This window comes from Macaca mulatta, chromosome 3 (genome assembly GCF_049350105.2).
Source record: "Macaca mulatta isolate MMU2019108-1 chromosome 3, T2T-MMU8v2.0, whole genome shotgun sequence".
Lineage (NCBI taxonomy): Eukaryota > Metazoa > Chordata > Mammalia > Primates > Cercopithecidae > Macaca > Macaca mulatta.
Window position 1 is genome coordinate 135323937 of NC_133408.1, and position 23886 is coordinate 135347822.

The 23886-nt window shown below is 33.8% G+C and overlaps 1 protein-coding gene across 4 annotated transcripts in view; it reads left to right on the forward strand.

Annotated features, from left to right (window-relative positions):
- SEMA3A (semaphorin 3A) overlaps positions 1–23886 on the forward strand; it is a 559757-nt gene that overhangs the window by 426380 nt on the left and 109491 nt on the right. The gene's annotated exons all lie outside the window — the stretch shown is intronic.

Sequence of the window (23886 nt, forward strand, 5' to 3'; positions counted from 1 at the left end):
AGAGTCCAATCCATTTTGCATGTGCAGCAGATGTTAGCAGGCTGAATGTGTGGTGTTTTCTCCTTCATTTGTATGTTGCCAGCCTTCTCCTCCTTTTCCATCCTCAGCCAGAAGTGTCTGCCACCAGTTGTTTTCTTCTGCCTAGGGATTAAGAAAGGATGCCATACATTTGCACAATGATCTGGTCTCAGGTTTGACTCACATTATTCACATTTGTATTCTTGCTTGGCTAAGCTTTGATTGTATATTTTTGATTATTATTTTGGAAGTATGGGAAAGAAAAAAAATTTTTTTTTTAATCTCTCTATTCCTTGTAAAGATGTTTTAGTGAGGAAATTATGTACATTTAAGTAAAAATCAAGATAAAGAAAAAGTTGCTAATGTTGAAAGCAGTTTGGTGAATCTGGCTTATCAATAGACTTCAATTATAAACCCTCTTGTAATTTTTGGCATGAAATCCTAAGAGGAACAAAAGTGTTCACGTGATGAGAAAATCATTGGTGACAGAATTTTCTTCAAAACTGGAACTCAGAAATACTCAACAAATAAAGGACTTATTCTTGAAATATTTCTGATATCCTAAAGATAAAATAAAATTGACATGGTATTCACTTCTTTATAACTTAAACTTTAGACTCTCTCCCTAAATTTCATAAAGTGTCCCAAAGTGATATAAGTATGTCTTTTGACCCAAATGAATTAGAAATCAAAATAGTTTCTGTTATATCTTCTTTGTATAAGAAATCACCTTAGATATTATGCAGTTTCTAGACTAAACACAATTATTTTTTCTTCTTGATGAACCAGGGAAGACACATTCCCAAGATCTCACTAGTTGCCAGTATCTCTTCATCCTATTTCCCCAACCATATCCTTCCTTCTTCTCTTTTTTATAAGCCCATATGTATAGTATTTATGCTGACAGACTGAAGAGTTTTAAGTAAAAAGCAACTTTAGGACAGGCAATTCTACTGATGTTGCTTGTTTTACATTGATTAAATTAGGGATAAATTTATGCACATGGTACTGGAGACTTTGTACATGTAATTTGTTTTAGCACCTGATTTAGTCACTCTCTCTTTGCTGTCTTCTCAACCAATTCTTATTGTAATACATCAGTTTTCCTAAAGCTTGCGTGCAAGGCAATTGTCTCACTTTTCTATATTCTGAAGGTAGCTCTAGAGAACCCCCTCCACATGATATTGCACTTTTTACATGAGTCATGGTATTGCACTTTTTACATGCGTCAGGAATTATGGTCTACATGATTGGCAATGGAATAAGGAATGTTGACTTTTGTGTGTGTGTGTGTGTGTGTGTGTGTGTGTGTGTGTGTGTGTGTGTGAAATGGAGTCTCGCTCTGTTGCCCAGGCTGGAGTGCAGTGGCGTGATCTTGGCTCACTGCAACCTCTGCCTCCCAGGTTCAATCAATTCTTCTGTCTCAGCCTCCCAAGTACCAAGTAGCTGGGATTGCAGGTGCATGCCGACATGCCTGGCCAATTTTTTGTATTTTACTAGAGACAGGGTTTCACCTTGTTGCCCAGGCTGGTCTCGAATTTCTGAGCTCAGGCAATCCACCGACCTTGGCCTCCCCAAGTGCTAGGATTGCAGGCGTGAGTGACAGAGCCCAGCAGGAATGCCGAACTTTTAGCACAAATTAGCAGAAAGGACCTGGACTTTGGTGTCGCATCTGTCTTCAGATCTTGCTCTACAACTTACTAGCTGTGGAGCACTGGAAATATTACTTAACTTCTCTGAGACTCTGTCTCACACATGCAACACAAGCTAAAAACAATCTTTTGATTCTCGGGGTCTGTATATTTTAAATGCAAGGTTAACTTATCACCTCTAACTGCCTTCTACCGCTCTTAGCACAGTATGACCCATTGACTTTTTTTTTTTTTTGGTCCCTGTAGAAACTCAAGGAGTTTTAATCCCACCATTGTTAAAAGCATATCTGCTAGCCTCAGACTGCAGAGCTTGCATTCAACCTCAGCTTGGTACTAGCTGCTTAATCTGGTGCAAATTATTTACCTCCTCTGTATCTAAGTTTCTAAGCTAGAAATTTTTAAGGAAAATGGTCTGTACCTCATACAGTTGTGAAAGTTAAACATTGTCTAATGGATAATAAGGACTAAAAGAAGTCAATTAATATTAGAAACTATAACTATTTTAAAATACAAGTCTATACCTGTTTAATACAAAATATAAATCTGCATCACAGCCTAAAACCTGTGTTGCTGTTTTGCTTAATAGCAGTTGTCACTTTGCCTCTTAAATGTTTCTCACTTCATCAGAGATTGTAAATTATGGCACTGGATTCTCATGGCTGCCGGGTGATTCTGCACCTTTCTTAATTTCCCCTTTTTAAATGCGAGGCTTACATGATGTTGATGGTCATTTAAATTAAAACGCCATATGTTATCCTTGCATTTTTATCATTTTCCCGAAATGTTGATTTTTGAAGTTGAGATTTTAATAGAGTTAACAGTCTATTTCCTCTTCCACTCATCAACTACTCATTGCTGCCCTATGGGTGGGCCGCTGGGGAAATGAAGAGGTACAGGTTCTGGAGCCAGGCCATTTACCAGGATTTCCTCTACCCAAATAGCCAATATATAAAGCTTCCTGTCCAAGCATTCTGAGGTGGAAGATTGAAATGCGAGTATTTTCCTGAGACTCTGAAACTCACAGGCTTTGAGAGAGGTCCTCCTTCAGAAGCTCAGTGATTTTGATTTGCATGATAACTATAGATTGTGAAATGCTGTTCCAGACTGTTTAGGGGATCAGAAGTAAGATGATTATGCAATTACCTGGGGAATTTGAAGCAGTCTAGACAGTCAATCTATGAAATTCTGGAAAAGATATTATCAATATAGCTTGTCTAGACTACATCAAATTTAATTTTCAATGCTTAAGCTGCCTTAAGAGAGAATCTGCTTTAAATTCATCTATATTATACTTAAAACACTACCTTTGGATTTAAATTGTTATGCTGTTTGTGAAGTTGAAAAAAAGAGACAGTGTATACTTCGTACTATTGGGAGAAGACAGTAAGAGAAAGATCGGGAGAGTCAGAAATAAAATAGCAATCGAAACAGAGGCCAGGATTATTGGCTTAGAGTTCATAAACTCTCACAGAGTTTGAATATATCAACTTCTTTTCTCAAGGACAACTCTTCAGATAAAGAACCCATTTTTCTCCTAAATTCTAGTTTAGAAGTTGTGTATGTACTTTGCTATTACCTGCCCCACTCAAAATGATGAAAGACTAATCTCCTTTTAAAATTTTGTCTAGACATATTACAAATAATTTTATCATAGAAAAAAAGACATTTCATTTGTTGCTTCTATTAAGACTTTTATGGACATTTAAACATTCAGTTTTTTCTTTGCAGTGCTCTTCCTTTTAAAACAACTTATCATCTTACATTCTGTTTTCAAGAATGTTGCAACTCCATTGTCAGAAAATGACATTATAGACTTAGCATCCTATATGGCTGAATGCCCCAGAAGTAAAAACATCACTTTGAAGGAAATCAGGGCTTACTTAATTATTTAATAGCTTTGGATCTTATAGGAGGAAATTAATAGCTCCTTTAAAGTAATAATACAACCATTTGCAAAATAACCTTCAGTTTTGTCCTCTAGTTATGAAAATAGACCTCTTTTACCCTTCAAGCGTTTTAATAGCATACAATCATGAGTTGTTTAACAACAGAGATAGAATCTGAGAAATATGTCCTTAGGCTATTTTACTGTTGTGCAAAAATCATAGAGTGTACTTACACAAACCTAGATGGGATAGCCTACTATATACCTAGGCTATCTGGTGGAGCCTATTGCTCCTAAAGCTGTACATCTGTACAGTACGTTACTGTACTGAATATTGTAGGCAATGTGTAGCATAATAATAAGTATTTGTGCATCTAAACATATGTAAACAGAGACAAGGCTTTCCAATGGCTATGAGGTCACTACGCAATAAGAATTTTTTAGATCCACTATAATCCTAGGGGCCTACCATCCTATATGCCGTTCATCATTAACCAAAATGTTATGTGCCACCTGACTATATTTACACTCCTGAATAGCGTATTGCAAAATCTACTTTTGCTGTATCATGAATACCTCCTGACCACACACAGCATGTCATTGATTGCTGTCTTAAACAGATTTTCTCTTTCCTGTGGTACATTTGGGAATTGGTAGACCTATTAATTAACTCCAGTTCTGTAAGATATGTGTCAATCAATTCTTGGGTATCTTCCAATAACACTTGACACTGCAGAAAACTCCCGGTGAGGTCACATACGTCATACACATGTGTGTGTTTATCATAAAATGCTTGCAGAGTTCATGGAAAAAATGATTTAGAATTAGAGTACAGATGAGTCTGGAGTTTAAGCTCTCAGCATCCACGCCATTGAAATGAAAAGCGTGAGTCATCCTTGACAGGCAGAATATTCCCAAATGGCTTACAGTATATGGTATTTCCCCTTCAAATGTACATCTGTTAATAAAACAAAGTATGAATTTAGAAGTACAGATTTTCGAAGACGTCTCTGGATGTTTTCTCAAATTCCAAATGTGTCTTTTCTACTTACTGGCAGGAAATCTAAAAAAGAAAAAAAAAAAGAAAAAAGAAAGAAAAAAAGGAAAAGGCAGGCACTGATGAGAGCTGAATTGTATTAACTCCATAAATACTCTCATAATGTCATGATTGCGATTTATGATAGAACTAAAGGGACATTAAGAAATGCAATGAGGCTTAATGGCTATCTCTAAGGTCATTTCCACAATGACAACCAATATATCTATATAAGAAGTAAAATGTTTTGTCTGGTTCTTCCCTTCCACGAGAAATAGGAGTGTGCTCTGATGCAAAACTTTGAATCAATCCTCTTAGTAACAGTCCCCCAGGCCAAAATGTTATTTAAGTACGAGGTAATGTTCTGTTGACTAATTTATTCATCTAATCTAACCCAATCTAGTTGAGTTACTTCTTTCAATTTATTATACTATTTAGTCCAATGAAGAGCAAGTTTATTTCTACGAATTGGTACTGGAGCTGAGAAATTCAGATATCTTGGGAAAATAATGAGGAGGTGCTTTGGGGTAGGTGTATCATCTTTCTGAGATCTTACATTGGAGTCTGTATTTATTTTGTAGCACACTAGCCTCAGTGAGAAAAGTTGAGATTTATTGACAACTCAACTGCTCAGTGTCTCCATCAGATGCAGCGTATCCCTCATTTGCACTACGGACCCGAGCCAAATGTGATTAGAATTAAGTCCATAGTGGTTTCTAGGTTTTTCTTTCCTAATCTTTCAATACTGGAATCATGTTGGAAGATGGACTTGTAAAAGTTACTATGCTTAATAAAGGAGACCATCATTTATATTCAAAATTAAATTTTAAAATGATCTGCTTTTTGTACTTGAGGAGAAGCTTTACAGTTAATAAATTCTGAGATAACTCACTAGTGTATTTTTGCATGAACTGTTAAAGTTCTAAACTCTAAATATTATCAGTAAGACTATTTCTCAAAATTAATAGAACTAGTGCTTAAGTGAGGGAGTAAGGTGACCTAAGTCATAATTTGAAACAAGAAAAAATTTTAAAATGCTAAAAAAAAGATACCAAAATCCAAATGAACATCCTTCACACCCTTAATTAAAATGTTTCAAGGCAGCGTTTTATATTTTGACTTGATTTCCCCGGATATTTGTTATATAAACACCATAGTTTTGAGATTAACATTCATTTATCCTGTACCACTTGTTTGCTCAATTGTAAAGTTTTCTGATACTACTTGACAGTCTTTTTTCCCCTAAAAACAGTGACAGATAGAAATGGAAATGTTAGCATTAAATTCTTACCTTGAAGGATATTTAGTTTTGTGTTTTAGCACGTATAGCACACCTATTGCCAGGTAAAGTATTTGGACAAATTTAAACGGTTTTTCTAAGGCCATATTGGTGCAATAATGCCATTCTCAATCACCTGTTAAAATAATATATTATCTATAGTACTTTATGTCTTAGTATCTGTGCTGCCGAAGCGAGCACTATAGTATCTGATTTTTGAATGACTTCTTTATTCAACAGAAATCAATGCAGATAAGGGCTACATCATATACAGTTAATATTAAGCATAAACATGTTTTCCTATTCCTTGTAGACTAATACCTGGTTTGGATCAAAGCTCCTACATTTACTGGGGTGAGACAGTTACTGGAGTTATTTATCTCCTACTTACTCTTTCTCATAGATGATTCTCACTCTTTGTCTTTTGATTGATTCTCTTACACACATTTCCCATATAACCTACTTTAAGAGGAAATTTCTATTCATCAAAGCTTCCATTTATTTGTTATAAATATTAAATTTACAAAAACATGAAGAACAACACTAAATCCCATTGCCTGTTCACCTGTTTGGTACTTTTTCATCTCCTTTTCATTCTCCAGGCATCATGATCCTTCTTTTACCTCTTGACTCTAGTTCTATGTTTTATTTTTGTTTTCATTTTTTATCTCTTTGTCTCCTTGTGTAAATAATTTCATTTTAAAACCAAAGTTTAAGAGTGGAAATACAGCTTGAGTCTGCAGATGAGAAAGAAGGAGTAAGTTTGTTATTTCTTAAAAATGTAAGAAAAGTAGCATAACAAACTTAGACTGAATTTCCTGAAATCAGAATACCTTCATCTCCTCCTGCAATGTGTTTCTAATAAATGGAATCAGTAAGTTATCTCTTAGTCTTGTTTTTAACTGTGATGATTTATTCTGATAATAATGTAAAAAATGATGTAAGCACATTCTAAATTATTTGGATGGCTATCCCATAGTCATAATTTTTTTTTTTTTTTTAATTTTAGTGCCCTCATTTGCTTGAAGCTTGTGATTATTTAAATGCCAAAAATGCTCCTTTAATGGTATTGAGCTAATGAGAAAGAAACAAAGCCTGACTCGATATGCAAATGCTATACTCTGCCAACTAAGGGCTAAAGTAAGGCCAGAGTGCACAGTATGAAGGAAGATTTTGCTGTGGTTGAAAAAGAGAAAAATGGTGCGAGAATTAAATCATCCCAGAGCACAGGAAAGTTTAATTGGCAGCCTCAGTGACTGTAGCTTCTGGGCACTAGGACTACGTTCACACAGCAAAAATGTATTTACTTTTCAGTATACATAGCAATGTCATTGTCACGTTACATTACTGTAATTAATTTTGATTGGATTTGTTTTCCAATTTTGTTGGTATTCAATTTTAAATATAAAGAGCATATACTTAGTTGCTGTTGAAAAAACCCATACAATATGTAGTAACTCTGACAACATGCTAGAAGACACCTTACAAGTGTTTTTAAAAAGATAGTGTAGGCCGGGCACAGTGACTCGCCTATAATCCAGCACTTTGGGAGGCTAAGGTGAGCGGATCATATAAGGTCAGGAGTTCGAGACCAGCCTGGCCAACATGGTGAAACCCCTTCTCTACTAGAAATACAAAAATTAGCCAGGTGTGATGACAGGCATTTGTAATCCCAGCTACTCTGGAGGCTGAGGCAGGAGAATTGCTTGAACCCGGGAGGCAGAGGTTGAGTGAGTCAAGATTACGCCACTGGGCAACAAGAGTGAGACTCTGTTTAAAAAAAAAAAAAAAAAAAAAGATAATGCAATCTCCTTTTCTGTGTTCACACCAGAGGATACTCTCCTTGCCCTAATTTTATAGCCCTGGTCTATGGGTCCCGATGGCTCTCTGCTGCTCCAGACTTAGCACATTTGGTCAGTATAGCTTTAATTCTGCTTTTTTCCTTACTGGATTAATGTCTCATTCAATTAGAACATGTAGATCATTGTCTTCCACAGTCAAAGTCAGATAGCTTGTGGTTTAAAAAAATGACTAAAACTCATATGTCATAATAGAAACATTACCAAGATTTGTAAAAAATAAGTCAAGAAACTCTCTTAAGGCAGATAAGTAGAAAAGCACACTTTAATAGTCACACTTTTATCCTAAATTAGCATCTTGAAATAAATTGTATGAGTTGATATCACTAACACAAATTCACACAGTTTATTGGTGATAGGGCATAGACTAGTACTCTTGTTTAAAACTTCATTTTTGTCATTTCCTTTAGAGTCTATCAAAGTTAGGGTTTTCTAGAACACCTCTGTTCAAAGGCAGTATAATGCTAGCCTCATATGTAATTTTAGCTTTTCTAGTAGCTATATTAAAAGGAATAAAAATAACCACAGGTGAAATTATTTTTAATATATTTATTTTAACTCAATATATCCAAAATAGCATTTAAAACTGTAATGAATATAAAATTGTTAATAACATTGACATTATTTTTGTACTGCCTTTGAAATTTAGAGTTTTTGTGGGACTTATAGCTCAAATAAATTTAGACTAGTCTCATTTCCCATGTTCCATAGCTTCATTTGGCTAGTGGCTCCCATATAGGACAGCTCAGTCCTACAAGGTAAAGCAAAGATAGAATACAGAATGACAGGTGATCATCATATCTACATGAGCATTTGTGTAAAAATCAATATCCGATAGTTGAAATCCAATATTGTTGCTTATGATAATATTCTTTAACCTGTTTTACATGTACCCAACAAAACTGAATGAAATCTAGTGGTTAGAACTAATTGGAGTATAACCCAGCAAAGCTGGCATGTTGCACAATTGAACTTGTGTTATATTGTGTTATAGTTGCACAGTGGTTTTAATGTAATGGTAAATTTTCAAATCATTTTATGGTGAAAGATTCAAATATTGCATAATGTCAGTTGACATTCACCAATATACAAATATGGGGAAAGAGTCCTTATTCAAGAGAAGAGAAAATAAATGTTACTCTGGAATAGTGAAAAGGGGGATAATGATGTCATAGCTTTGTTTGTATCCAAAGTTATGGAACTCCTCTTGTTATCCATGACGTTTCATGAAAGCTTTTGTGCTTTTGGTTTGGAAAGGACCTAACCTTATGGATCTAACAGTTTCACTGTAAGAGCATACACATGCAATTATAACAAGCCAGAAGATATATCATAATCTAAGTTGCTGAGATGTGTTTGTACTGATATAAATGCAATTGCAATGTAAAGAAAAAAAAAAAAAGACATCATAGGGTACCATGGGGAAGCAGTCTGATTAGTCTGCTGTATCTTTGTGTTTAATGTCAGCATTGCACCATGATTCTCCTACAGGATGAGAGCTGGGGAAGTAGAAATAGTAGGGACTTGGATGAGAATCAGCATGAAGTAATGAGACTAGCATTGAGGTCAAAAAGAAAAGCATCATGAGCAAACCTTCTGCAATAAAGGTTTTATTACATATATTTGAGAGAGTACTAGAAAATAATGGAGGCTTAACATTCATCTCTATGTTTCTTCAGGTTTGAGGCTACAATACTGCTCAACTGCAATTAACAATGCCCAGATGACCTTGGAAGCAATTTGTGTTCACATGAATGATTCAGTAGTGATAAAATAGCTTTAATAAAAACCTAGGAATATTTTTGCTTAATTTTCTAATATTAATGGTAAGGAATAACAAACACAAATATCTTCCCTCAAAGGGCTCACATAGAAACAAATATCTAACTTCAGTGTTGGTAAAGACATCTGCAATAACACAAATCATACTCCCAACAACTAATAGTGATTGAACGATGAATATATATCCTGTACCTTAAAAGTATTATTTTACTTAATTATCATAAAATCTGATGAGGTAGCTACTCTCAGTATCTTCATTTTACTAATGAGAAAAGTAAGGTTTTTCACGATCGTTTTGTAATAGACCCGAGGCAAGCATGCTGTTAAGTAGTTCATATCTGAATCCAGAACCTGCGCCTTTAAAAGGAAATTCCAGGACCAAACAGTAGGAGAAGAAAAGTAAAATGATTATTTCTAGTTTAGAGGACTATGTCGGAGTGATTTTTTTCTCCTGGATTTATACTTCAGAAATACTGAGTGCACACTTCGTTTGGACAAAGTGATGAGTGTAAATAAAGGAACACTTGATGAGGTAAACAAAGGCCATCTTATTCGAACTGGATTTTGGAAATGGATAAGGTATTGATAGATTTGGAAGACAGACAGGCTATGGGAACAGCGAATGGAAGGAGAAAAACATAAATGATTGTAGTCCAACAGGGAAATGGCAAATAGCCCAGTGTGCATAGAGTTTACTGCTTTTCAAAAAAAGGAGACGAGAAAGTTAGGATCAAGTTCAGTTTAGGGAAGCTAGTCAAGAACCATGCAAGTTTTCAGCAAGACACAACCACTATTGCCATGATTCACTTTGAAACATATTTCTGGCGTAAATATGGGAGAAAAATTAATAGACATATACATAACATCCTCTTTTGAGGCTATAGAAACAGTTCAGTAGTGACATGATAAGACTCTATTCTGATATTGACTGAAAGATGCTGCATAAAGTTACAATTCTCAAATGAAAACATCAAGATATCTGAGTAATAACCAGATCTCATAAGCCATTAGATGAAATATAACTGAGGTGATGACACTGTTTAAACTCCTCATTAAAAAAGAGTTTTCAATTCTTTTGTGAATTAGTCAAACTTATTTTATAGCATATTGTGGTTCATGCACATTTAATTTTAACTCCTGAGCCTGCAAATAAGCTGCATTAAGCTGCATTTACGTTGTACATAAAATATTAAGCCACTATAGGCAAAGTTATGTGAATTTTGCATTGATATAATATCACAAAGAAGAGTTTCTCCATACTTGTGAATAAGGAAAATGCTATTTTGGGGAATGTATATGTGAAAATAATTCAAATGCACTTTTCTTAAAAAAAAATTCAAAACACAAAAATCAACTAAACAGAAAGAAACAAGATTTAATATATAGCACTTAGAAACAGTGAATTTTAACATCAAGACTCACTAAGCTATGCTTTATTTATACTTCTTTACTATATTACAGCTTATAATAATTATGTGAATTTTTAATGAAAATGTAATTCCTAATTAATCTCTGATTATTCTATCCAATTTATCTTCTGCTATAGCTATTGTCCATGATTGTTGTTATTACTTTTATTACTATTAGAGGCTATTATTGTAGGCATGGTTGATAGCTTTATCAAAATTATATAATTTGACTTTAATAATTCTGTGAAAGAAGCATTATCTCAGTCTCTCAGTTGAGGAAACTAAGGCTCAGGGAGGTTCAACATGTTACATAGCATCACACAGCTAGTAAATCATCTGTCCTCATACCCGTCATAACAAATGGCCTCTCTAATGGCATCAATATTATACCCCTTTGAGATTATGCTATATGATGTGCTTATTAGTACTTAGTTCTAAACACTCTCAAAACTTTGAATTTCAAATCAAATCTATCACAATTTGCATTATCAAGTAGCATTATTAAATTACAAGTAGCATTATTAATGCTACTTCTTGAAAGTAGCATTAAATTCTTCATGCTGAAATAGTGACAGTGTATGTCACCTTGGTAAAATTCCTTGGCAGTGGCAAATTCACAGAGTCCTTTAAAAGATTATGGTAATAACATAAACTGGAGTTATGTTTTAATAAAACTAGTGCTAAGATACCCCACAAAACAGTTATTTTGTTACTACTCATTATCTCCGTAGAAATTCTAGGGACTGAGCAAAGATAAATGAAACCCACCTATCCTTACATCTACCGGGACAAGAAGAATTGTAACATGTATTACAATCAGAGAAAAATGTAATTATGTTTTTTACCAAGAGGAAAAAGTTAGGATTTGTAGCATTAATACACATATGTTTGAAATAGAGTACTTAAAATGAAAATAAAAATAAATGTTTTCCAACTCTCATTCAAAGTAAGTTTACCAATGAAGCATATCCTTTTACTTTTTCCTAATATTTTGATCGTGTAATATTTCAAATACACAGAAACATCTGAATACCAGTATACTATCAATGAATTATAGATACTCAAAGAATCAGCAAATACTTAATTTTATATGGCATAAATTATTATTAAATATCAGAAGATGGGCATAATCTTTTTTCTATTATTTCTAATGTAAATGGGCCTTTTCAAGCTCTCCTTAGCTGTAAGAATATTGAAATATTACCTTTTTTTTTCCCCAAAGGCTATGTTTTACTCTAATTTTGTACTTATGAATCTTTGGAAATTCCAGCAGGAACAAATGCATTTGGAGAAATATATATTTATGTGAAGGTTCATCCTTTAATCATTGCGTGAAAAAAGCAAATGCCATAGATATTCAACTTTCATTGAATGCAATTATTTTTATCCTTGCATATTTTGCTATTATTCTTTAGTAATTTAAAATCTATTTCTGTAAAAATGATAGAATATTTGGTAATACTACACAAATACAGCTTTAAGATTTATACATTTATAGGTGAAAAATAATATTACTTCAAATTATCAGAAATCAAACCACATCCATTGACTACTTTCCATTTTTGTTTTATCTTTATTTTCCAGTCTGCCATTTTAATTCCATTGTGTATCTTTGGTCCCTGAAAGCAATCCCAGGAATTGCTGAGTGGTTAAAAAGCGAGTCTAATGGGATCTAAAATCAATTCGCAAGTCTGCCACTGATTCATTGTGTGCCTTTTGCTGCCACTGAAATGACATTAAACCGGTCTCTTAAACCAGCATTTTTATACCTCTGTATTTTTGTTGTGATGAAAAAATACTTATCTATTCACTATGCATGTACACTAAAGAACATAGATTACTGACTGATAAATATTAGACTACTTTCTGTTTCAATCAGTTACCTCACTTGAGATTAGCACAAAGCTTTATACAGAGGCTTAAAAGTCTGTATTTTTCTTGTGTTGCAAATGAGGTTTTGTATACGTGCCAGGGTTCAAGATCCTTTTAAGTGCTTTTCTTCTGGCAAATTTGTCTTCTTCTGATTTATCTTTGGTTGGCATTTCATAACTGTCTTACCTCATATTTAAATTGCTTCACCTGGAACAGATGGATGCTTGGCGTCCCACATTTACTTGCCCTTTGCTGGCCTCAATCTTGGGGACAACTGTAACCTTTGCCTTTAAGAATCCTTATTCTTGTCACGCTAGATAGCATTCCTAGGTACTACCCTGACACCAGATCAAACTTTTCTAACTGCAATATGGAAACATTTTAAAATTCACGTTAAAATTGCACAGTATCTTAGACATATGTAAAAATATTTTATTTTCTAGAAATGTATAATAATTTATCTAACAGAAGAATGGGAACAATTTATGTGAGTGGTAAACAAAATATCTCAATTTTTTATCATATGAAAATCCAGCAAAATAGAAGTGACTTGTGTACCTGCTTTTTGGGGTGCATCAGAAGCAATCAGTAATTTCCTGTATGTGAATTCAAATCAACTTCAAGTAAAATGAAAAGACAAAATGAAATGATGTGCTTGACACATAACTGACAAAAAGTTTATCCTATTTACTTTTCTATCTTGTATTTAGAAAAGTCTAAAAGATTTAATAATATCCTAAGACACAAATGAAAGTTATTTTCAACTAATGCTTCTAAGAAAATAATTTTCATCTGGAATATTGTAGTGCAAAAAATTAATTTGTAAATTTTTATCTACTCATAACTACTTATGCTTAATGCAATACTGAACACAATGCTCAACAATATATGGTATTTTACTTTGAGAAAAACAGATGTCCAGAGAAAAGCTGTGGCCAAAATTTCCATAAAATTCTTGCTAAAAAATATGTTTATAAAATACTATAGCTTTCAGTTACTGTACAGCTTCTCTAGTTCCTATCCTTCACTTTATAATATAAAAAATTTAAACTCAAATTAGTTAAAAAGTATCTTTAAATCCCTCGGCTATTTAGTGGTAAGAGCTGAACTTAAGCTCAATTCTCTTGACAGCTAATTCAGAGTCTTTTCCATTATGTTACATTGCCTTCACTCTCACTGCCAAATGTTTAAAAGGAAATGAAAGCCACAATTTTCCATGTACCTCAAGATGTTTATAAGGTTTTGTATTCAAAAATCAAAATAAATTGAATGTTCATTAGTAACATTTAATAATTATTGTTAAAATACAGTTGTCTTTTACCTCTTCATGCATAAATGGTCTGATTATAAACTATATTATGTAATTTCAGGGAAAATATTTATTATTTCTTTTATAAAAATAGTATTACTTATTGAAAATGAATCAACTGCCAAATCAAAGTAGACAAAATGTGAATATTGTTTCAATACTTTAGGAACTATTATTTTCATTAAAGTAGCTGGATATAAGGTGATTTCTATCAGTTGAAGCAGTCAACACATATCAAATATTATCAAATAAAATAATTAGAAACATTAGAGAAGCAACCTGAACACAGGAATCATGCAAAATTTCACACACATACCTCTGCATTCAGTGGACAAGAATGACTAAATGCTTTGATCTCCCCTGAATAACATGAAAGAGGAAAAGAAAAAAAAAGCAACATCTGTTAGAATAAAGGTTTAGTGAACAGAATGGAGACTACTTGACATAAGACATAGGGCACGAAAAAAAAAAAGATAAAATGCATAAGCCAAGTTATTTATAGCCTCAGACCTTACTAGTCAAAAGAGATAAAGTCTGACTTAGAAAAAAAAATTGAAATAAATGCAGTTAGATTTATGTTTAAAGTAGGTAAAAATCCAGAAGTGAATTTCTTAAAATGTTTTCAATGGGAATATATATATATATATACACAGCACTATATATATAATTATATATAATATATAATAATATATAATATATAAATATAATTATATAATATACAATACATATAATTACATATAATGCAATATATATAGAGATCCACAGCATATTTATTTATATACATTATAAATTACATATATACACTATATATTGTGTGTGTGTGTTTTTACTCATGGTGTGTGACAATATCTTAGACAAAACTATGAAGGTGTTATATAAACAATATAATTAATGTTAGACTGCTTGGATATATATTTGTAATGTAGGCTTCAATCAGTTTTCCACTTAAGGAAATAAATGTCTGCTATGGGAAAGGTGATTCCTTTGAAGTGGATCAGTTCTATATACAAATGTATTTACCTGGGCATTGTCCATCTCTCAACTACAGCTAATACTCAAAGCAAAAATATTTCAATGGGCAATTAATAAATTTGATGTACTTTCAAGTTTGTGAGCTTTTGTGTTGCAAAGTGTGTTTTAGTTGTTAACGGTGGTGATGTTTTTTTTTTGTTTTTTTTTTTTTTTTTTAATTTTAGAATCAGTGTCATATTATGGTGTCAGAAACATAGATTCCACTATCACATAACATAGTATTTTCTAAGATTTTGAATGCCATAGCTGCAGTTCCCAATCTTATATCTAGCAGATGATATGTACATATGTGACATTCTTTCATAAGAACACCCATCGTTATATGCATATGAATGCTCTAGAATACAAGTAGATAAAATAATGCCAGCAGAGCTTTAACCTCAAATTGGACTTAATTTCTGTAAAATAATAAGATAAAAAGAATGCTATTGAAAATATATGTAATTTAAGTTCAGGAAAACAGAGCCTGTTTAAGATCAGAGAAACTATAACATGGGAAAAAAAAAAAAAAAAAAAAGGGCACAAACTTAAGATCTTATATGTAGGGAGAAAGTAATTTAAAAATACAGAAAGAAGGACGTTTGCCTCAAAGATGGTGCCTGTATGTAATGAACTAAGTGTACTTTTCTCCTGGGCAGCAGACCAGAAGTGTAAGCATTACCAAGGCGTATGGTTCCTCTTCGTGAAGTAACAATCTTAATTGACATCCCACTCTCTCCACCTCTCCCCTCTCTGGCCTGACTTACACTATCCAGTCTGACTTCCACATCAAAGCCAGAACAAACTTCAAAAAAGGCAAATGGTAGCCTGGTAGCCTCTGTTTATAGATGTTCCTTTGCCTACCTTTTGTCCTAGCAATTGGAGAAATTGGCCTTTGGTTCTTGGTGCTTCCTACTTCTGCATGTTTTTTTTTTTTTATTATTTTTTATTATTTTTTTTTAAGTTCTAGGATGCACGTGCAGGTTTGTTACATTGTAAACGTGTGCGATGGTGGTTTGCTGCACCTATCAACCCATCACCTAAGTATTAAGCCCAGCATGCATTCACTATTTTTCCTGATGCTCTCCTTCCAACTCCCCAAAGGCACCAATGTGTGTTGTTCCCCTCCCTATGACCATGTATTCTCATTGTTCATCTCCCACTTATAAATGAGAATATGCGGTGTCTGGTTTTCTGTTCCTGTGTTAGTTTGCTGAGGATTATGGCTTCCAGCTCCATTCATGTCCCTGCAAAGGACATGATCTCATTCCTTTTTATGGTTGCATAGTATTTTATGATGTATATATATACTACATTGTATGTCTTGTTCTTTCCATTCCTTTTCATTCCTCATCTCTCTTCTCTAGGACATTGCATTTATTGTTTTTGTTGGGTGGATAAATCTTCTCTTGGATATTTGCTTTAATAAATCCATCTCATCCTTCTGATCTCAATTCATGCATTACTTCTTCGGAACAAGTTCCACTAACTTGTATTGTAGTCTATCATTATATATGCTCTCATGGCAACACAGCAAAAAGTCAGATGAGTAAATAAATACACATATTATGGTAAGTGCTGTAATAGTAATTAAAGAGTTTGTCTGAAGTAGGATATATATCTGCATGTAGGATTCACAAACTCTCTAAACTATTGAAGACCATTTCTTCATCTCCCAAATGTTAGTTGTTTTTGTGTTTATTTTTTGCAAAAAGTTACAGGGTGCAAATTAGAATTAGAGCATGAAATAAATGTCCCCAGCCAGTTCGAATTCTTAGATAAATAACACCAAAGAAGTCTCTCAAAAATAAAATATATCTCCATATTTCAATGAGTCATTTCCTATATCTGAACTATATCAATATATTTCAGGAATAATCAATACCCATGTCAGGAATAATTTATACTGATTAACAAATATTATCCTGTAATTTTAACACATTTGATTTTTTTTTTTTGGTTGGTATTATATAATTGTCTTTTCCCTTATATACATATGACCTAACAGAAAATAAATTTAAATGAATTATTCACAATAACATTTACACAGAAGTGCAAGTAAAAGTTATTTTCTGTTAAAGTCCTTATGTAGCAAGTCAGCAAAGACATAGTTGGAGGTTATGCACATCCACAATTAAAGGAGGGAAGAAGGAGGCATGGAGGGAAGGAGGAAGTAAGAAATATACCTCAAGATCTATTTTGGTAAAACCAATCTGGCTAATACTGGAATTTGTTAGATAATAATATCTGTTAACTTTTATTTCATGTCCTTTACTTAAAATAGAATAGAAATGCTTTGTCTGTAAACTTCAATATTCTGAATTAGGTATGACACAAACATTTTGTGGGGATCTTCCCACTCATTTGTTACATTGAAAAAAAGTAGCATGTTTATGTTAAAGTTTACATTTTATTCCTGGAAACTGACACACAGGAAGCAATAAATATGAAAAGTGATGTGATGTTCAGCGGCAGCTTTCTTCCCGGCACTGGAGGGAAGTGGGACTTTTAAAGTGAGAGTGCAAAGGAGACAAGTAGAAACAAAGGCATTCGTACGTACATGCGGACATTCAAAAGATAATCACTGAAAGTGGCGCTACAAGAAAACTATGCTCCACTAGTTTGAGTTTCAAATTAAAGCTCTCTGAGGATAATGGTAAATTTTATTTGGATAAAAAAAATTGCCTTTTATCTTCCTCCATCAAGATTTCAATTGGCAGGAGATGACACAACCTGCTTAACAATCGGGTATTTTGAAAATTGAGAAGGTTGAGAGGGAGCATTTAAAAAAATGCCTTTTAAAAAATCTATGTGAACAGCACGTATACATTTGGCACATGTATAACATTAATTCACTAATACTCTAGAGTATTCTGATACTCTAATACTAATAGAGTATTCTTGTGGTACTCTGCCTAGAATTCAGAATTTAGCATAGTGTGTAGACTTATATAAAAATACAACCTGCATATCTATTAGGAAAAAGAATAACATTTTAATATTATGGAATTTCATTTTTTCATAAGTAACTGATTTAGATTCTAAATAAAGCATCTGAGAATTATATGCTTTGCAGGTTAGAAAAAGAACATTATCATCAAAATGACTATTTAAACTCTTCACTAATGGTTATTAATACATCATTAAGTTTCTGGATATTCATCTTGAGAAAAGTATGAAGACATTCTCTAAAAATTGGAGCCAAATTAAAGCAGTTTTCTCTAATCCTGACTGAATTTTTAGAAACCACTTTGGATTGTCCACAGTGTTAGACTGAAGTTTAATTATATTGTTTTACCTCAAAGAGATACTGTGATCAAATGTAGATAACCTAGTAAAGCACTCGGCTGAATAGCTTCTGATTGTGACAGTAAATAATTATCATTCTAAATCTCCACCCACATTCTTAACCCAGCACACCCTGATAAGGTGTGTGTTATTTTAGTTTGGAGCTTACTCTTTATGTTAGATGTGAAATATAAAATATTTTGTGTAAAAGAATATTCTTTATATTAACCTAAACAATTTCCTTCCTTCCTTCCTTCCTTCCTTCCTTCCTTCCTTCCTTCCTTCCTTCCTTCCTTCCTTCCTTCCTTCCTTCCTTCCTTCTTTCCTTCCTTCCTCTTTCTCTCTTTCTGTCTTTCTTTCTTTCTTCTTCTTTCTTTCTTTCACTGTGAGTTGGAGTCTCACTCTGTTCCCCAGGCTAGAGTGCAATGGCATGATCTCATGATCTCAGCTCACTGCAAACTCCGCCTCCCAGGTTCAAGTGATTCTCTTGCCTCAGCCTCCTGAGTAGCTGGGATTACAAGCATGAGCCACCACGCCCGGCTAATTTTTGTATTTTTAGCAGAGATGGCATTTCACCATGTTGGCTAGACTGGTCTCAAACTCATGGCCTCAAGAGATCTGCCTGCCTCGGTCTCTCAAAGTGCTAGGATTACAGGCATGAGTCACCACGCCCGGCCAACCTACACAATTTTCTACAGTGTATTATCTGGAATATTTTGCACACTTGATAATATATATTAATTTCAATAAATGAATACAGATACCCATGTCAACATAATTATAACTTTAAAATTATCAATATTAAATAATATTCTTGTTTTTTAAAGAAAAAATTGCTTAGTTAAAAGCATACATTTGGTCCCCCTTTTATTTATTTTCATTTCTTCAACACATAAGCTTTAATGCACGTTTGCATTGTTTGTTCAACTTGTGTCCTGTGTTTCCTTTTCTTTGCATTTAGGTTGAATCTTTCCTCCTTGCAGAGAAAACATGCTATTCCCATGTAGTAGGCTATTCTTGCACAGTTTTAGACAAATCATCTGCAAACATTGTATTGCCTGTCCATTATTTTAAGATCAATACATAAAGAAGTTTTAGAAATAGAAAGGAGGGAGTGTATCTAACGATGTAGCAGTCATTAGCTCTCTCATTGACAAATTCTCATCTTTTTATTAAATACACATGATGATCTTTCCTATGTAATATTAAAACTCACTTTCCTAGTACCTAAACCTACATAGTTTTACTTATAAAGTTCTTACCAACTTCTTTCCAAATCAAACTTTAAATCTGGGGACTGCATAAAATTACTCCTCCATTGCAACAAAAAAAATGAAAACCATCTTGTATAATATTTTGTATTATTTTGTTACTCAGAGAATGGGATTAAACTTCAAAATATTTCAAATTTTCATGAGCATAATTTTTCAAATTTATTTTCTATAACAAAATAGATCTAACTTCAAATCATCCATCATATAATAATAGTATTTTCAAATATATTTTTCTAAGAATGAATTTTGTAAATGTCCTACTTTAGACTCTATACAGTTATTAAATGTATCAAGTTTACAAATCAATATTGCATCTTCAGCACAGTTCATAACCTTTAAAATTTAGTCTGATAGAACCAAAGTCTTCCTTTTCCATTAATAAATCTAGGTATATAAAATGATACACAAATGTCTATAAGTTATTTATCTGTATACATATATTTACCAAATGTGTATATAGATAAAAATCCTTATAGAATTATATAATTATAGGCCAGACGCGGTGGCTCAAGCCTGTAATCCCAGCACTTTGGGAGGCCGAGACGGGCGGATCAGGAGGTCAGGAGATCGAGACCATTCTGGCTAACACGGTGAAACCCTGTCTCTACTAAAAAAAAATACAAAAAACTAGCCGGGCGAGGTGGCAGGCGCCTGTAGTCCCAGCTACTCGGGAGGCTGAGGCAGGAGAATGGCGTGAACCCGGGAGGCGGAGCTTGCAGTGAGCTGAGATCCGGCCTCTGCACTCCAGCCTGGGCGACAGAGTGAGACTCCGTCTCAAAAAAAAAAAAAAAAAAAGAATTATATAATTATAAAAAAAAATCAATTTATAAAAGAAGTCCCATAATGATTTACTATCCAAATACTAATAATTGCTTTGAAGGGAAGACTATATATATTTTTTGAGACGGAGTCTTGCTCTGTCGCCAGGCTGGAGTGCCATGGCACAATCTCACCTCACTGCAAGCTCCGCCTCCCGGGTTCAAGCGATTCCCCTGCCTCAGCCTCCCGAGTAGCTGGGATTACAGGCAAGCACAACCACGCCAGGCTAATTTTTTGTATTTTAGTAGAGATGGGATTTCAACGTGTTGGCCAAGATGGTCTCGATCTCCTGACGTTGTGATCCGCCCGCCTCAGCCTCCCGAAGTGCTGGGATTACAGGCATGAGCCACTGTGCCTATCCTAGGAATGTCTATATTTTTTATTAGATGTTTAGACAATTTGCAATTACAGCATAAGTTTATGTATTTTAGATATGTATGATTTCAGTCAAATAACTGAAGGCTACAGATTGTTATATGGTTGACTCCAAACCCATAATTACATTAAAATCGATAATTTTAACACTCCTTATTTTTATCTGTGAAATAACATTTACCATACGGAGTAATTTTATGCAGTCCCCAGATTTAAAGTTTGATTTGGAAAGAAGTTGGTAAGAACTTTATAAGTAAAACTATGTGGGTTTAGGTACTAGGAAAGTGAGTTTTAATATCACATAGGAAAGATCATCATGTGTATTTAATAAAAAGATGAGAATTTGTCAATGAGAGAACTAATGACTGCTACATCGTTAGATACACTCCCTTCTTTCTATTTCTAAAACTTTTTTATGTATTGATCTTAAAATAATGGACAGGCGATACAATAACTGAAGGCTACAGACTGTTATACGGTTGACTTCAAACCCATAATTACATTAAAATCAATAATTTTAACACTCCTTATTTTTATCTATGAAATAACATTTACCATATGGTATTTATACATATGTTAATAATTGACAAATTTTGAGGATTGTTACCTATGTAGTTGAAAATTCTTACTTTTGTTGACATATTTGCATTTGCATAGGACTTCATTCATTTAAAAAATGGCAAAATTAGTACCAGTTATACTAGTTGCATTATATGTGCATGTACGACAGCATATCTTCTCCTGCAAACAGACTACTAAACAGAACGGTTATGACTAAACTAAGTGAGATTTTGAGATTTCTATTCTTCTTTAAAGGGAAGTATTTTGCACTACTCCTCTGACAACATGCTGCAAAGTAGTGCTCAAGATGAGTGTTTACATATACGTTTTCACCAAATGGCATTCTTCTTCCTAACAGCTCTAAATTGACGCATTATTGTGTCTTAGGAGAATTATTACTTCAATGCCTTTTCTTTTTTTACTCTTACTGTAAGCTCTAAAAAGTTAAGAAAATAACTTCTCTTTTTTGAACAAATAAAACCCCCTCCCCCACTGTTTAAAATCCTGAAAAAAAAAAATATTAACATGAAAGAACATTCTGAGCAACAAGGGAGCTTTCTCACTCACAAAGGAATACTTTCATGTATTAATCATGCTGCAAGTAACTAAATATCAACTAGATCAAATTGCACCCTATGCATTTTTAAATTCTCCAACTACTATTTTATATTCTTGTAGTTTTAATGTTGGTGAGGAAGGTGGAAAAATAAATAGAATCATGCATTTCATATTGTTTTCTGAATATGTCAAATTTTATTGTCAAATGTTAATGATTTTATCATATTAAAATCGATGTCAAAAATGTATTCCCAATCAACCAGCATATAGACACATACATAATACAATTTTTACAATATTATAATAATGATAAATAAAATTGAAATTAAGACAGGAATCTTCCCCTTAAGTAACTTTTAGAATTCACTTAGAGACGTAAAGCTAGCATAGTTGTCAAGCATACTTTTTTCTTGGAAATGGAGTCTCGCTTTGTAGCCCAGGCTGGAGTGCAATGGTGCGATCTCGGCTCACTGCAGCCTCTGCGTCCTGGGTTCAAGCGATTCTCCTGACTCAGCTCCCAAGTAGCTGGGACCCACCACCACGCCCGGCTAATTTGTGTATTTTTAGTAGAGACGCGGTTTCACCGTGTTAGCCAGGATGGTCTCGATCTCCTGACCTTGTGATCCGCCCACCTCAACCTCCCAAAGTGCCGGGATTACAGGTGTGAGCCACCGCTTCCGGCAAGCATACTTTCAATAAACACTTTTTTGTTTTCATTTTTGATGACAACATGTGGATTTATAATGAAAAGATAAATTTAACATGTTTCTCGCCCTCAGAACTACATATTTGGGGGAAAATAAATGTAGCATAGAGCAATGACTGGTATACTACAGTTACTTACAGAGTGTTACAAGATCCCTAAAACAGGGATATTTAATTATGCCTAGGAATATCTGAGCTCGTTCCAAAAAGGGTCGAAACAAGAATAGGATCATTTCAGCAAAGGAGAAGAACACTGCAAGGCAAAGTGGAATCAGAGTAAAACAAAATGCAAAAACATAGAGGAAGGCCAACAATAGTAAAAGAATAAAATGCTGTGCAATACGTTTTCAGAGAACAGAAGTTCATGGGAATGAAATGTTCAGAAAAGGATTCAAGAAGGTAGTAACAGCAATGCCAATATAACAATAATCAACTACTGCACATTGAGTTACACCTAAACACATTTTGGCATAGCTTCTTTTTACTCCCCCACATCTCTACTTAGATGTCCTCTAGGGAAGCCATCTCTATTTCATTTCTAGTCCCCAACCAAGTTAAATCACCATCATATATTTTCATATGATATTGTCCTTGTAGGAATATTCATTACAATTACATGAATATTGTGAAAGTATATGTTTAATGCTGATCTTCCCTACAACACTGTAAGCACCAGAGGACTAATACTGGATCTGTCTTATCCAGTTGTAGAACCCTAGCCCCTGGCATGAAGTAGGATCACAACAAATACTGTAGAAATGAATGACTCCATGTCTACACACTATGCCAATTTCATGTAATTCCTATGACATTCTAAATAGGCAGATGGGATTTTTGCATTTTATAGATGAGAAAAATGAGAATTAAATGTGAAATAACACAAAATCACACATTTAAGGAATCACAGAGCCATGATTTGAACTCAGATCCTTATGAGTACTAACCTCTTAATACAGTAACTATGATAAACTACTGATAATGGCCTGGAAATATTTGGATAAATGGATGGAACAACGTAAATATTTTCATTAAGAATAATACAACAAAACGGCCGGGCGCGGTGGCTCAAGCCTGTAATCCCAGCACTTTGGGAGGCCGAGACGGGCGGATCAGGAGGTCAGGAGATCGAGACCATCCTGGCTAACACGGTGAAACCCCGTCTCTACTAAAAAAATATAAAAACTAGCCGGGCGA